The sequence below is a fragment of the Lacerta agilis genome, chromosome 11, assembly GCF_009819535.1.
Source record: "Lacerta agilis isolate rLacAgi1 chromosome 11, rLacAgi1.pri, whole genome shotgun sequence".
Classification (NCBI taxonomy): domain Eukaryota; kingdom Metazoa; phylum Chordata; class Lepidosauria; order Squamata; family Lacertidae; genus Lacerta; species Lacerta agilis.
Genome location: NC_046322.1, coordinates 38,026,969 through 38,042,220, shown reverse-complemented (window position 1 = coordinate 38,042,220; position 15,252 = coordinate 38,026,969). Strand labels below are relative to the sequence as shown.

The window sequence follows — 15,252 nt, the reverse complement described above, 5'->3', positions numbered from 1 at the left end:
CCCAGGCATCTCAGTGCCCTACCTTTGATACTGACCTGAAATCCACAGTTTAATAACCTGATGGATTGTTAGCTGCTATCATCTACTGAATATAGAGCAGTTGGTGAAAGGGTCTGGCACAAGGATGTGGGGTGAGGTAGCATCTGGGTGTTCTGGCTGATTAATTTTTGCATGTTTGTTTTAGTCTTGGATAAATCAAGGGCTTTAAAAATACATAGATTATACCATTAAATGGAGGGAGTTGGACTAGTGCAGGAGTGGTTAATTTAGACTACAGATCCCATAATCCCTGGTCACTGGCCATGCTGACTCAGATTCGGGCTGATAGGAGTTGGGCACAGGTCAGGCATTCCTGCTATGGTAGCTTGGCATGACTGAGGGCATCTTGTGGCTTCCAGTAAAAATAGGACATATAGTACTGGTGAGAAATGACTGACTTAATTGCTCCACAGCTTCATCAGTCATGTTGTTGAAGGGAGTTTACAAAAAGTTGCATCCATCACATGCCATGGCCTGATACTCACCAAATATTGCAGTTTAGATTCCTAGCTACTAGGACTTCTAAGGAGGAACATCCTTGCCCCTCCAACATTACTGCAGGATGACACATGCTACTTTTGGTACAGAAGCTCTCTTCTCAAATTGGGTGTTGTCATCTTCCGCATGCGGTTCGGCTTGATTGTTGCTGTTTTAATTAAGTGAAGTGTTTTGAAACCACACCGTCGCGTTTCCCTTTCATCTGCCTATTATTTCTCTGAGCACCCATGCTATGTCATTTCTAGATTGTTATTTTCACAGATAGGAAAACTATCTGTGCCTCATTGTTGTGATGTATCTGGCTTATTTTTTACACTCAATATACTTGCGGTGATTTCATCTGCTTTTGCTAGAAGTGGGCCGTTAGTTTAATTCTTTGTGGCATGATTTTGTTACCAAGGAGCTGTTTCCAATCTTCTCATCATCAGCAAACTATTTAGCAATTTTAGTTGTAGCTGGGAAGGTTCGGAAAGTGAATGCACTGACTTTGCTTCAGCTCCAAATTATCCTGCATGAATGGTGCTCTGTTATGGCCTATAGAATCTTCTAAACTCTGCCATTTACTCCCAAGATTCAGTTTCCCACTCTTACGCCTACCCACATATTAGCTCTGTGATTCACCCATCACTCTGTTACTTCTTTTACACCCACTTCTTTTTCTGTTATGAAGGTAGAGACGGTGAGACGGTGACCTTTGAGCAGATGAAAACAAATTGAATCAGTAATCCCTGGTCATAATGTTTCTGAAGTTTCCAATTGACTGTGGCAAACAAAGCGGCTCGGGCTTTCATCTATCCTGTCTAAACATATAAATTGTATTGGGATGGGGAGAAATTCTAGCTAAAACAAGGCAACTAGTCATGGTGGCTATTCTTCCAAGAATTGAGGCAGCATTCCTCTGAATATCTGTCGCTAGGCAACAGCATCACAGAGGTGCTAGACTAGATGGGCCAATCCAATCTTCTTGCTTATAAAATGTTGCACCCATGATTCGGAATCTACCTAATTCTACCACTTGGAACAACCTTCTCCAACCTGGCAGCTTCCAGATGTTTTGGGTTACAACCAGTGCTCCCCCCCCCCCACCCAAGAAAAATAGGTACCAGAACTCACCATAAAGTTCAGGGCAGCTCTGAACAGATGCCGGTTTGACAACAGCCTCGTTCACCACCCATGAAGGTGCTAAGAACTATGGCAAGTTAATCTCTCTAGCTGGTTTGGGGGTTGCTGCTGGCTCTGATGCAGACCAAATAAATGCACCCCCCGCCTCCTTCGTTAGATTCTGGCAGGTGGCTAAGGCAGCTCAGAAGTTCCCTCGCACAAAAATGCATGTGTCAATGGCAGAGGCGTGGTTGGAAAAGTTAAAGCCCACTGCTGCTACATTGGAGACAGATTGAAGCAAAGGATATATGAATGGGCCCCATCCCGTAGCTTGACCAATCACGGCTAGGTGCAGCTAGGAGATAGGGGGAGTCATAGATCTAAAAAAAAGTGCAGATTTGCATAAGCTGGCCAGCCTCCATTTTGACTTGAAATGTTTGTTTTGGGCTTCTCAGAGGTATGTAAAGGCATGAAGCGGGCAGGGGGCGTGCCGGCCTGCAACGGTGTCCACCTGAGAGTTGCCAGAACTGTGTTTCGGTGTGCTCCAGCTAAAAAAAGCACTGGTTACAACTCCCATTGCCTCAGCCAACACAGCCATGCTGGCTAGAGCTGATGGAATTATAGTCCAAAACATCGGGAGCAGGCTAGGTTGGGGAAGACTGCTTTAGAATGCTACCACCTATGATTCGTGAATAGTATTATTATTTTTAAGAAGAAACCTGTGGCACACAAAACTAATGAACACCTGGTGAAAGCGTCCTCCTACCTCTTCCTTGCAGATTCAGCTCTGTTTTTATACTGTATCATGAACATGCCTCTATGCTCATGGAAAAATAAATGACTGCCCCATGTCTCTTTTGTTGGGTTTGTCTTCAGAACACGAGACCCACTACTATAATTCCTTTCTCTTATCTGAAAGGGGAACTTCCATGGCATACCACAGAAAAATGAGGAGGGTGTCGCAGTTCCTTAGGAGATTCTTCTTTATTCTTTTGACCTCTGTTGTCTTTCTGTCTACAGCATCCAGGCTCTTGCTTATTCCCTAGCCAAGCCAGTCTGTTACAGCAAAACCAGCAAAGGATCTTGCAGAAACTTAAAGACAACGGGTGATAATTCAACTAAGTGTAGGCCTACTGAAATTCTTAATCATTTTAGTGCAGAATTCTCCTAAAAAAACACATTTTTAACTAATAAAAACATTTTGCAAACAATTTCTTCTACTAAAATGCATTTCTGTATGTTATTTTCACAAATGTATTCAATTTTATGCACACTTTCCACCAATATATGTAAACATTGGTTGGAAGAGAACTGCATCACAAATTTCAGACATTTGCGAATTTCAATTGTTGGCTGTGTGTTATGGTTCTCGTATTTTTTACAGAAAGTGTGGATTTGATAAATCCACCTTTAAATGAGAAATGCTTTGAATTTATTCTGCATTCCTACTTTGTTCCTTGCACAACTGTCTCTTGCTCCCAGCAGTGTTATCAGTCAGTTGCCGCATGCTACAAGGTACAGTTGTACCTTGGAAGTCGAACAGAATCTGTTCCAGAAGTCCATTTGACTTCCAAAACATTTGGGAACCAAGGCGCGGCTTCCAATTGGCTACATTCTGGTAGATGAAGGGAACGCTGTGGATGTAGCCTATCTTGATTTCAGCAAGGCCTTTGACAAGGTGCCCCATGATATTCTCGTAAAGAAGCTGGTAAAATGTGGGCTAGACAATGCTACCATTCAGTGGATTTGTAACTGGCTGACTGACCGAACCCAAATTAATGGCTCCTCTTCATCCTGGAGAGAAGTGACTAGTGGGGTGCCATAGGGTTCTGTCTTGGGCCCAGTCTTATTCAACATCTTCATCAATGACTTGGATGATGGGCTTGAGGGTAACCTGATCAAGTTTGCAGATGACACCAAATTAGGAGGGGTGGCTAATACCCCAGAGGACAGGATCACACTTCAAAACGACCTTAACAGACTAGAGAACTGGGCCAAAACAAACAAGATGAATTTTAACAGGGAGAAATGTAAAGTACTACACTTGGGCAAAAAAAATGAAAGACACAAATACAGGATGGGTGACACCTGGCTTGAGAGCAGTACATGTGAAAAGGATTTAGGAGTCTTGGTAGACCATAAACTTGACATGAGTCAACAGTGTGATGCAGCAGCTAAAAAAGCCAATGAAATTCTGGGCTGCATCAATAGGAGTATAGCATCTAGATCAAGGGAAGTAATAGTACCACTATATTCTGCTCTGGTCAGACCTCACCTGGAATACTGTGTCCAGTTCTGGGCACCACAGTTCAAGAAGGATACTGACAAGCTGGAACGTGTCCAGAGGAGGGCAACCAAAATGGTCAAAGGCCTGGAAACGATGCCTTATGAGGAACGGCTTAGGGAGCTGGGTATGTTTAGCCTGGAGAAGAGAAGGTTAAGGGGTGATCTGATAGCCATGTTCAAATATATAAAAGGATGTCATATAGAGGAGGGTGAAAGGTTGTTTTCTGCTGCTCCAGAGAAGCGGACACGGGGCAATGGATTCAAACTACAAGAAAGAAGATTCCACCTAAACATTAGGAAGAACTTCCTGACAGTGAGAGCTGTCTGACAGTGGAATTTGCTGCCAAGGAGTGTGGTGGAGTCTCCTTCTTTAGAGGTCTTTAAGCGGAGGCTTGACAGCCATCTGTCAGGAATGCTTTGATGGTGTTTCCTGCTTGGCAGGGGGTTGGACTGGATGGCCCTTGTGGTCTCTTCCAACTCTATGATTCTATGATTCTACAGGAAACTCCGGAAGCCATGGAAGCCGTGACGGACATTCAGGTTCCAAAGAACGTTCGCAAACTGGAACACTCAATTCCAGGTTTGCTGCATTTGGGAGCCAAAACGTTCGACTTGCAAGGCATTTGGCTTCCGGCTTCCAACTATACTACTTTCCTGCTTTGGCCACTAGAGGGGAGTGAGAGGATATCCACTAGCCTCATCAAAAAAGCAAGGTAAAGAAGTGTTGGTAGGTTATGGGACACCCCAGGTTTCCAAAAGTTTTGTAAATGTTTAGGAAAAGGAATGCTACAGGGGCAGGAAACCATGTGGTGTAGTGCTTAGAGGGTCAGACTGGGACCTGGAAGACCAGGGTTCAAATCCCCACTCTGAAGCTCACTTGGTGACCTTGGGCCAGTCACTGCCTCTCAGCTTAAACCTCCTCACTGGGTTGTTCTGAGGATAAAATTGGAGGGAGGCAAGACCATGTACACTATCCAACATTCCTTGGAGGAAAGGTGGGATACAAATGTAATAATAGACACGTGTTCAGTGGCTGAGGAATGTCAACCAACAGTTGTGGGGGAAGGCCAAGAAAACAGGAGTGGGGAGAGAGGAATGGAGTGTAGTATTTTAGAAAAGGGTGTGACTTGCTGGCTGGGATCCTGCATAGACACTCAGCACTGCAACATTTTGTTGTTTGCAGGTCTCACTTGTATACCACTAATACCAATAGTGTAATATGCTTAGACATACACGCTCTTTTGCGTTTCCCCCGGAATCAATAATCAGCAAGTTGCTCCTCTGTTTTGTGTTCCTTAAGTGCACTAGCATTTCACACACCCAGTGACAGAATAATGCACTGAACTGCTGACATAATTCAGGAGATGCTATTTGGATAGCATTATTGCAAATCCTGTGAGACAAAAGAGAGTATTCCACCAGCAGAAAGGATGACATTTGTTCCATTACTGCTGACAATGTGACGGTAGAAAGCCAGGCACTTCATTCTCTTGGGAACGGTGATCTATGATCTCTGCAGCAGAAAATATTTCCTGAAACTTTTATTACTGCAAACTTCTCACTCTGTACAATATTGCCTTGCCATGCAGTCATCATTTATACTTGCAGGTCATGTCTGCATACCAACCATCATGTTTATCCTGTTCATTATCATTCTTATAAATAAAACATTCTGCCAACAATTAACCCATTTGCCACCAAAAATAACGAAGGAAAACACCATCAAGCGTCAAAACTGGGGAAACTTGGTTGCAGTGAGACATGCATTGGATACTTGCAGGATTGGATTACTGCAATGGACCTGATTCAGAAACTGCAGTTAGTGCAGAATGCTGTGGCACAGTTGCATATAACACCTCTGCCCAGAGATGTGCATTGGTTTCCAATTTGCTATGGGGTCATAGTGTTATATAGTCCTGGTAGCCATTCCCAATCACTGGTCTGGCAGATTAATTGTAGTTTCCAAGTCACCTTCAAAGGTAGCCCCATGTAGAGCACATTGTAGTAATCCAAGCGGGAGATAACCACATCGTGTATCACTCTGGTGAAGAAATTCCTTAGCCCCATCCCCTATTGTTTCAGGGGTGGGTTCAGGGCAGGTGACATAGGGCAAGTCACCCTGATCCAGGGGCCACAGATCAGGGCTACAGGGCAGATAGTGGGGTTCCCTGTACAGCCTTATCCTGCTTGGAGCTGTCCAGGCTGACACTCCCCCTCTGTATTGCTGAGGATGCTGCTCAAAGCACAACACAGTGTGGACTTCTTCTGTTCAGGGTTCCGACTACTCCATTCCATTTTCCTTTCCTCTTGGTTTTCCATTTTTCCATTAGCCCTCTGTGTCCACTCATCGCATGTATTATTGTCCAGCCATGATGCCACCATCAGGTGCCTCCCCAGCACAGCTTTAAGAAGATTGGGAAATGTCAAGCTCTGGTACTTGAGCAGACTGCCTTGGTGCTTGGAGCCAGGGTGGAATAGCCCACACTGGGTAGACAATGGAAGTGTCTATTAGCTTGTTGCCAACATGCTTATTACTTGGGCGAAAGATTTATACGATCTGAGGAGAAGCCAGAGTATGCTTATTACTTGTTGTAGATCTTGTTAAGTTATGTTGCCCAATTACTCCATTCCATGTTTCAAGTCTTCATTCCTGTTATGGAGGAAATCATGGAGAACCTGGAGGTGATCTTTCTCCAAGGAAAGGCATTTGTAACAAGTATCATATCTACATCTGGTCCATAGGGTGCCTCCAGCTGTTCTTTATATTTTGTTTTATTTATCTAACAAAATTCTGGCAGGGCCCAGACTCACCAGCCCTAGAAAGAGGCTCCTCATGAGGCCGGAGGAACATCGCCCGGCTATTGTTTTATTGATTTATTTATTTAATATGCTGTAAACTGCTTTGAGATTTTTATTAAAAAATATAAAGCGGTATAGAAATATATATATATCCAGCTTGATTGTAATAAAACCTCTCGGCAGTTTACAAGAAATATTAAAATTGTTATATAAACCCAGTAATTAGAACATTTAAAAGATATTTGAAATAAACTTCAAAAAGATTGCAACATATCAGCATCTACCTGTTTGGATAGGCTTGCCTAACCAAAAATATTTTCAGCGGGTACTGAAAAGAGTAGAGTGATGGCACCTGCCTGATGTCCACAGGGAGTTCCAAAGTGTGGCTCTTACCATACTAAAAGACTGATTTCTTACAACTATGCAATGAGCAGCCCCTATAACAGTACAAGGTCTCCTGATCGAATAGCTGAGTGGTTACACCCAACAAACAAACTAGTTTTAAGTTTTATGTACCAATAGCAGCACAATTCCACTTTCAATACTGTTATCATCTGTAATAGCAGACCCTCCAAGTGTCCCAATTTTCCAGGGACAGTCCTGGATTTACAGAAGCCGTCCCAGTTTCTGATTTGATCCCAGAATGTCCTGATTTTCCTTAGGACTTCCCTATTTTCATCAGAGAAATGCTGGAGGATATGGAGCTATGCAAACCTCAAACTAAGGTGATAAGTTACTATGCAACCTTTAGAAGAGAACTGAAGGCAGCCCTCTATAAGGAAGTTTTTTAAATATTATATTATGTTTTTATATATGTTTGAAGCTGCCCAGAGTGCTTGGGGCAACCCAGGGTATAAATAGAATGATATTATTATTATTATTATTATTATTATTATTATTATTATTATTTATTAGGAGTTGCCTGTTTTCATTGGAGAATTGCTGGAGGATATACAATGGTCTTGGGGACACATACTGCTTCCAATAAGTGCATCTCCCATAACATCTTGCTGGAATCCTGTATTATACCACAAATATTCTGGGGTGGTGTTTTAATTTTTTTATTTTATTTTTTGGTCTTACTTTTGTTGTTCTAGGGTGCAAGAATTGCCTCTCCAGATGGCAAAAGGCAATAACATTGAGGGCGCATTGCGGAACAGCTAACAAAGTGGAATGATGTGTGGATGGTCCTGTCTAAACCCAGCAGTAATGCACGATTATTGCATCAGTGACCTGTTGAAGAATACACCCACAAAACACACAGAGAGACTAAGCCTTAGTCTCAGGGCTGACCTTAGGGGTGAGTGAACTGGACAGTTGCCCAGAAGGCTGAGCAGAGTGGAGAAGGCAGACGCCAGGCCACCACTAAAAGACCTGTTTGACTAAGCTCCAGGATGCAGTAACAATCTCTGCTAGAAGGCAGTTAGAATTGGACACGTGTGGCGCTGTTGGTTAAGCCACAGAGCCTAGGGCTTGCCAATCAGAAGGTCGGTGGTTCGAATCCCCACGACAGGGTGAGCTCCCGTTGCTCAGTCCCTGCTTCTGCCAACCTAGCAGTTCAAAAGCATGTCAAGTGCAAGTAGATAAATAGGTTATCTACCGGCGGGAAGTTAACGGCATTTCCATGTGCTGCTCTGGTTCGCCAGGAGTGGCTTAGTCATGCTGGCCACATGACCCAGAAGCTGTATGCCGGCTCCCTCAGCCAATAAAGCAAGATGAGCACCGCAACCCCAGAGTCATTTGTGACTGGACCTAATGGTCAGGGGTCCCTTTACCTTTACCTTACTCATGTGAAACACAATCCAATCCTATCATTCTGCTTGATTCCAGGTCAAGAAGGAGATGCAGAGGAGAATTGTCACATGCATTCCATGCATGCACTAATTATCCCAGGAAGCCCTCATCTCTGTACACATGTACAGGGGTCCTTGTAGGGGGCAGCAGCAGCAGACCCCCAGCATCATACCTGCACCAGGCCCCTCAAACTGTCTGGGTGGCCCTGCAAGGCTGACCAGCAGCAGGGGTAGCACTGACAGAATTCCTAGCCTAGGGTACTATTTATCCTAGGGCTACTGTACATATATTTAGTGTGTGCACTGGGTTTTATTCTTCTGCAGTAAGTTATTTTTAGAAAATCTAAAATGTAAATGATACATTTTGGGCTTACAGGCTTCACATATCTGACCCAAGGGAAATGAGAAGGATGAGAATTTAGCTTGAAGTTAAACACATTGTGATGAAATATTCTGAATCTTAATTGAGAATGATTATCCCAGATAGCTGGAGGGATCTCCAAGTTAGCCAACATATTCTCTTTTCTTTTTGTATCCTAGCAGACAAGATCCCAGAGGAACGATGCAGGCCAAAGCTGCAGCATCATTAGTGGTTTTGCTGCCTAATGAGTAGCTGAATCACACGTCTGTATTTTAAATACCAGTGTTTGTCACAAATACAATATCTACTGCTGTGGTATTTTAGTGTGATGGAAAGTATTTTATTTATTATTGACAACCAACGACCCTCGCAGGACATGAGAACCCAGGTTTGCTTTTCTTATTAGTCGCAGATGAACAAACTACTGTTATTGAACTTGGTCATTCAAGAAATAAAAGTTATTGCTAATTTAAATGTAGTTAGGTTCCCTCACACAATTCTTGCCAGTTCTAAAGAATCATATTAGCTACAACCAGTGCTATTTTCCTAGAAAAAGAGGTGCCAGAACTCACTATGAACACCTCCCTTGTTCTCTTATAATGGCAATGGTGCCCACCTGAGAGAGGCCAGAACTGAGTTCCAGTGAGTTCCAGCTGAAAAAAATGACCTGGATGTGACTACTATAATCCCATTTTAGCTTCCAGGAAATTCTCAAGGGTTATCTACTATTTTCCCGTTCCCCTTCAACTCTTCCACCAATTACTTATTTGTTCAACCCTGCTTCCTGGCTGCCTGCCTGCCTACCTGCATTTAAATTACCAGTTAATAATAAACCTCCATTCGCCCATTGTTAACTGTCCTGCTCTCTGAAAAGACCAAGGCCGACTGACTTTTGTGCCCAGATTGAAATAGAGCTTAATAATGTGTCATCCCAAAATACTTGCAGCTCCTCCACCACAACCATCTGCCCCCCCCCTTCCCCAATGATTTGCTAGGCAGAAGGAACAAATGAAACAGTACTGAAAGGATTTGTTGAGGTAAAGGACAAGTTAGAGATGTTCTAATGAACAGAGAAGAACATGCTTTAATAGATACGGAAATAGACACCTGCATTGGAGAGAAATTTTGGTATCTGGTAAATTCATTTTCTTTTGCATAAGCCAGTAGTGGACAGTGGTCAGTCACGAACGAGGCAGCAATGGGGTCAGTATGGTGCAAGCACACAGGCAGAGTCAATCTGGTGCTCCCGCTGTTGCATTTGCACCACACCAACCTTGCAGCTGCCTTGCCTTTCCCCCCTCTACCTCTTGGTAAGAAGCAGCAGTATGACTGACTGGAGGTCAGGTGAGTGGTGACCCCCACCACCCTGCCCCCTACTAGTATGAAATAGGATTTATTCAAATTGTTTTTATTTCACTGTGGTGATGAAAACTTATTAGCATAGTTACTGGAAGTTCTATTTAAAAAATTGAGACTGACTAGTGTCATCCATTTGTAGCAAACATAAACATGCACTTCCTTCCTAATTTCAGTAATGATTTGAATGAGATACAGTAGATTTGCATAAATGAGAAAGGGTGGATAATTACAGGGGATTGCTTGATATGATTAAACCATTGGGCACTAGGGTGTGTGTGACAGAGAGAGAGAGAGAGAAAGGTTTGATATACAGATTATTTGGTGTGCTTCATTTTAGACTTAATAAATATTCCCAGATATTGTAAGTTCTGATCTTGTCGCCTCACAGTGACATGTTAAAATATTTGAATGACCATTCATGTTGACCTCTGTCCTTCAAAAATAATATAAACTCCAGGAAAATTCCCTGACTCTATTTCTGTATCAGACTGATCTGTGGAATAATTTTTTCTGTTTTCTCCTCTCACCCTCTTTCAACACAGCAGCTTTGCAGAATTATTTGTACTGGCAGATGCAATGATATTTCAAAACATCCTCTAGTTAACTTTACTTTCAGTTTGCTAAGTTTTTACTCTGCCTGCACTGACTTGGTTGGTACTGACTGGAATTTGCACAGTTATATTCAGAGTTTTTCTTTCTTTTTTTAAAAAAATGTTTAGGGGTACTCTCATTTTCCTACTCATATTGAAATACTGCCCCTCAATGAGGTCAAACTTAGATTCAAAAAATGTTTAGGGGTATGCGTACCCCTTTGTCCCCCCAGGAAAAAAGCACTGGTTATATTACATATTCACCCGGAAAACCGTAAGAGCGATCCCATGGCAATGGGGGTAGGAGATTTTGCTGCAACTGGTGGAGCAGCTGCCATATCTGAAAGCCTGCCAGCTAACTGTGGCCAGGATGAGATGTGGGTGGTGTGTCCTTTTCTCTCCCCTTCATCTTCTTCCCCTCTTTTTTCTCCTCTTCCCATTAACTCTGAGATGCCCTTAGAAATAAATAAATGTTCCAGATGTACTGAACAGCTGTGATCAGTTTGCCCCCCCCCCCAAAAAACAAAGACTGCCAAGATAGTTCAGTTGGTAGAGCGTAAGAACCTTAATCTCAGGGTCATGGGTTCAAGCCACACATTGGGCAAAAAGATTCCTGCATTGCAGGGGGGTTGGAGTAGATAACCCATGTGTGGTCCCTACCAATTCTACAGTTCTATGATTCTATGACTTTGGTCCCTGCTCTTCATAACTCCAATTTACCCCCCCCCCCCCCACCGCCAAATAAATATCACACACAAAGTAGGGAGGAGGAGGTATTCATTTGTAGAAAAAGAGATGCAGTCAGTACTTGCTTGCTTCATATCCCCTGTACAGAGCAAAGCTTATCCGTTATTGATGAAGAGTTTTGAGTTGCACTGTACAAACATTAACATAGACCTGTGCTTGGAAGAATGCCTAAAAGTGTGGGGGAAATACCTTAAAGACAACTTTAACTGCGTCACCTACTAGATCTTCTATACCCTGTGTGATGCGATTCCTATGCATGTTTCCTCGGAAGTAAGTCCCACTGTATTCATTTGGGAGTTTACTCACCTAGTTAAGTGTGCATAGGCTTGCAGCATCAGTGACTGAGACTGCACTCCTAATATCCACCTCATTCTGTTGAGCTTATTGTATAAAGTGGCCATCAGATTAATGCTTCTGTTTGGATTTTGGCTTTTTGCCAATAGGTTTACCTGTCAGTGTATGTTCTTTGAGGCTAAGTCCCAGATTATTATTATTATTTTTAAAAGGCTATCAGACAACAAAGACACATGGAGGGTAGTTAAAAAAAAATTAGTTGAGAACTGGCTGACATATAGATTGGGGTGGGGCCTCCCCCTTTGGCCCATGAGGACATTTTGGCCAAGCAGCACCACCTGCCCTTATATCAGGTGTAGGTCTGGTAAGGGCAGGGCTTGGTTGAAAGAGCATTTGCAGGCATTGCTGACCAGCTGGTTGAAAGTGGTTGCAAAGGCCCTTTCAAAGCGCAGAGCAAGATACAGGTAGCACTTTGAGAGGGGCTTCTGAAGATTCCCCCCTTCAAAACACCTGGTGTCAGCTTACTTGTGAAACTTGGCCCAGGAGAAGTAGGGGGTGATAACAATCTGGCTTGCTGGGCTACAAAAGCTCTCCATCCCAGTGTAAATGTTAAACTCAGTTCAATCTCAGTTTTCAAACGATGCTCAAAACAGATGCTACTAAAATAAAATTGTGTTCCCTTTTATATGATTCCTCTTTCTGCTGCTGTTCAAGTAGGTTTTTGCGAAGTAAGCTGGTACTTGCAATGGAAATATATTGCGGTCTGTGCAGTAGAAAGCCAGGAGTTATATCTGAGACTTTGTTTGGCATCTATTAGGAGGTTACTTCCCTGGAGCTAGAGGATTCTGAATGCACAAGATTCAGTTCAACAGGCAGAGAAAACAAACCTGAGCACTGTGTGCTGTTAGGCAGGAAGATAGATTAAGAATGAATGTTCTGTTTTAGTCCTCACTCGTGTCATTCTAATCACTACTTAGGACCTCTCTCTCAAATAGAAATAATTTATTAGAGATAAGAGTAGGTTAACAAAGTACAATCTTTTATATTTGAGTGTTTCAGGGAGCAACCCAAAGCCAAGATCTTCCAGGGGTTGGCATAAGTGGATCTCTGGCTGGGTTAGGGCTGCACCAGCTGAAGTCTCTCATCCCAACTCAAAGATATGCCAGCATAAATCCTCCATCCTAGCTCAGCCAAATGAACCCTCTCTGACCTGAAGCTAGGGTAGCCAGGGGAAGTCCTAAAAGAGCAGGATGGGGCAATGGAAATCACAGAATGCACAAATAACATCTACATTTCTGTACTCCTATTCCAAACTATTTTCATCTTAGTCACATGGACTAGCAACTCAGTGGAAGTTACACTGGCAATAAGAGAAGGGGACGACAGAGGATGAGTGAGATGGTTGGACAGTGTTCTCGAAGTGACTGGCATGAGTCTGGCCAAACTGCGGGAGTAGTTTTTAAGAGTAGTAGACCCATTCTTGAACAGAGTTTGTAACTGAGGTAAAGTTTACCTCAGTGTAAATTATGTTGGCTTCCTATAGTTTGAATTGTTGTTTGTTGCCAAAGTTTAGTCACCTGCCAGCGTGAGGGAGCCTTGCAGCATCCAGGAACTTTGTTTTTTTGACCCCGGAGGTACCTGTGCAGAAACAATAAGAAAGAACTTTTATCTAAGATGACAAAACTTACACAATTGAAAAAGTATGTTAACTTTGTTAAGAAAATATCAACATGTTAATCTCTTTGTTTACAAAATAGCTTCTGATTATGCTGAACTGCCAGTACTATTTTACAAAGGGGATTACTAGAAGGCAAAGATTGCTTCATGTCTTTCAAAGGTTCACTTTTCCTATTGGATACTTAGGTACACAATTTTATTGTACAGTAGAAGAGGGGAATGACTTTTGCCTAAATCTACATGAATGAATAGTTGCAAGAGCCTGGAGAGTGGATTGCACAAACATACTTACAGCAGCGCCATATCTTTCAACTTGTCAAACAGGGCAAGTTTCTCCTGCTATTGCTGCATGCCAATTTGAAACCACATTATAAAACATTATTGCTAAATCTTAGGTGTGTCAAGTTGTGCCAGTGGAGGCAACTCAACCTACTCATAGACTGCTTCACAAAAACAATCTCTTCATCACAGCCCTTGTCTCCCATATGTCTTATGGCTCTGCATTCTCTATTGCATCATCCAGATGATGAATGCATTTATGCAATTCATTTGTCAACATTACAGTGCATTAAAAAATGTCAGTGGGTGCCAGTTTTTCTTGCTTTAGAAGCAGCTACTCACAGTAAGCTTGTAGGTAGTTGAGGCACACATTTCATCCCTCCTTGTAAATGTCTTTACCTAAACCACATCTGGCATTTAGTGACTCAATCGACAGCACAAATGGCCTGCTCATATTTAAGCTGGTTAACTACAGCCGACTTACATTTAAAATCTTTTTACCTGCTTCCACACTGGGCATTTACTGTGGAATAGTCATGCTTTATTCATTCACTTTTACAGGACACCTGAACAACACTGTGAGTAAAACACAGCCCACTCATTCCCATCCACCCCCTACTCAGCGTCCAATTTTTTTTTCCAGTTATCAGAAAATTCAGCTTTTAAGAAACTGAAAGGAATACTGTAGGTATGGAATTTCCTCATGTGTAGATGGCTTAATGTGCTGCTATTCTGGTGGATTCTAGCTATATCTTTCTCTGTGTTCTGTCTCTCTTTTCTAGGAATCAACACCCACCTGGAAACAAGAACAGGTAGACTTTCACAAAAGTTATGTATATATATCTCAGTAGTTACTATTGTTGTGGCATGCATCTGCCTCAAGAGAGAATGGAGTGCACCGTCGGGGGTGAAGTCAAACTGCTGCGTTGACAGTACTGAAGTGACCTCCCCAGGATGCAAGCCTGGGCAGTGTGTATGCAGGTCCTGGGCTGCCCAGACAAGACCCCCCCCCCTTTTCAGTCTTGCTGTTGTGGTCTAAAGGAAAGCAGACCTATAGGCTTGGCACCAGCTCAGCTGCAGAAGTTGTCAGAAGGAGGCATACAAAATGCCATCCAACTGCCTTAGGGACACCACTCTGGTTTTCTGTAGGGTTTATTCCTTAGCCCTTTCTTTTCTTTTTTTAATATCATCATCATTATTATACCCAGGTGGCACTGTGGGTTAAACCACAGAGTCTAGGGCTTTCTGATCAGAAGGTCGGCGGTTCAAATCCCTGCCACGGGGTGAGCTCCCGTTGCTTGGTCCCAGCTCCTGCCCACCTAGCAGTTTGAAAGCACATTAAAGTGCAAGTAGATAAATAGGGACCGCTCCAGCGGGAAGGTAAACGGCGTTTCCATGCGCTGCTCTGGTTCGCCAGAAGCGGCTTTGT

At 43.0% G+C, this 15,252-nt stretch overlaps 1 long non-coding RNA gene across 1 annotated transcript; it reads left to right on the top strand.

Annotated features, from left to right (window-relative positions):
- Nucleotides 1-7,837: 7,837 nt before the first annotated feature.
- On the top strand, nt 7,838-9,195 carry LOC117054725. The gene is made up of 2 exons (XR_004427542.1): nt 7,838-8,023; nt 9,060-9,195. It is a non-coding gene; the product is annotated as an uncharacterized LOC117054725 (long non-coding RNA).
- The last annotated feature ends 6,057 nt before the right edge of the window (nt 9,196-15,252 follow it).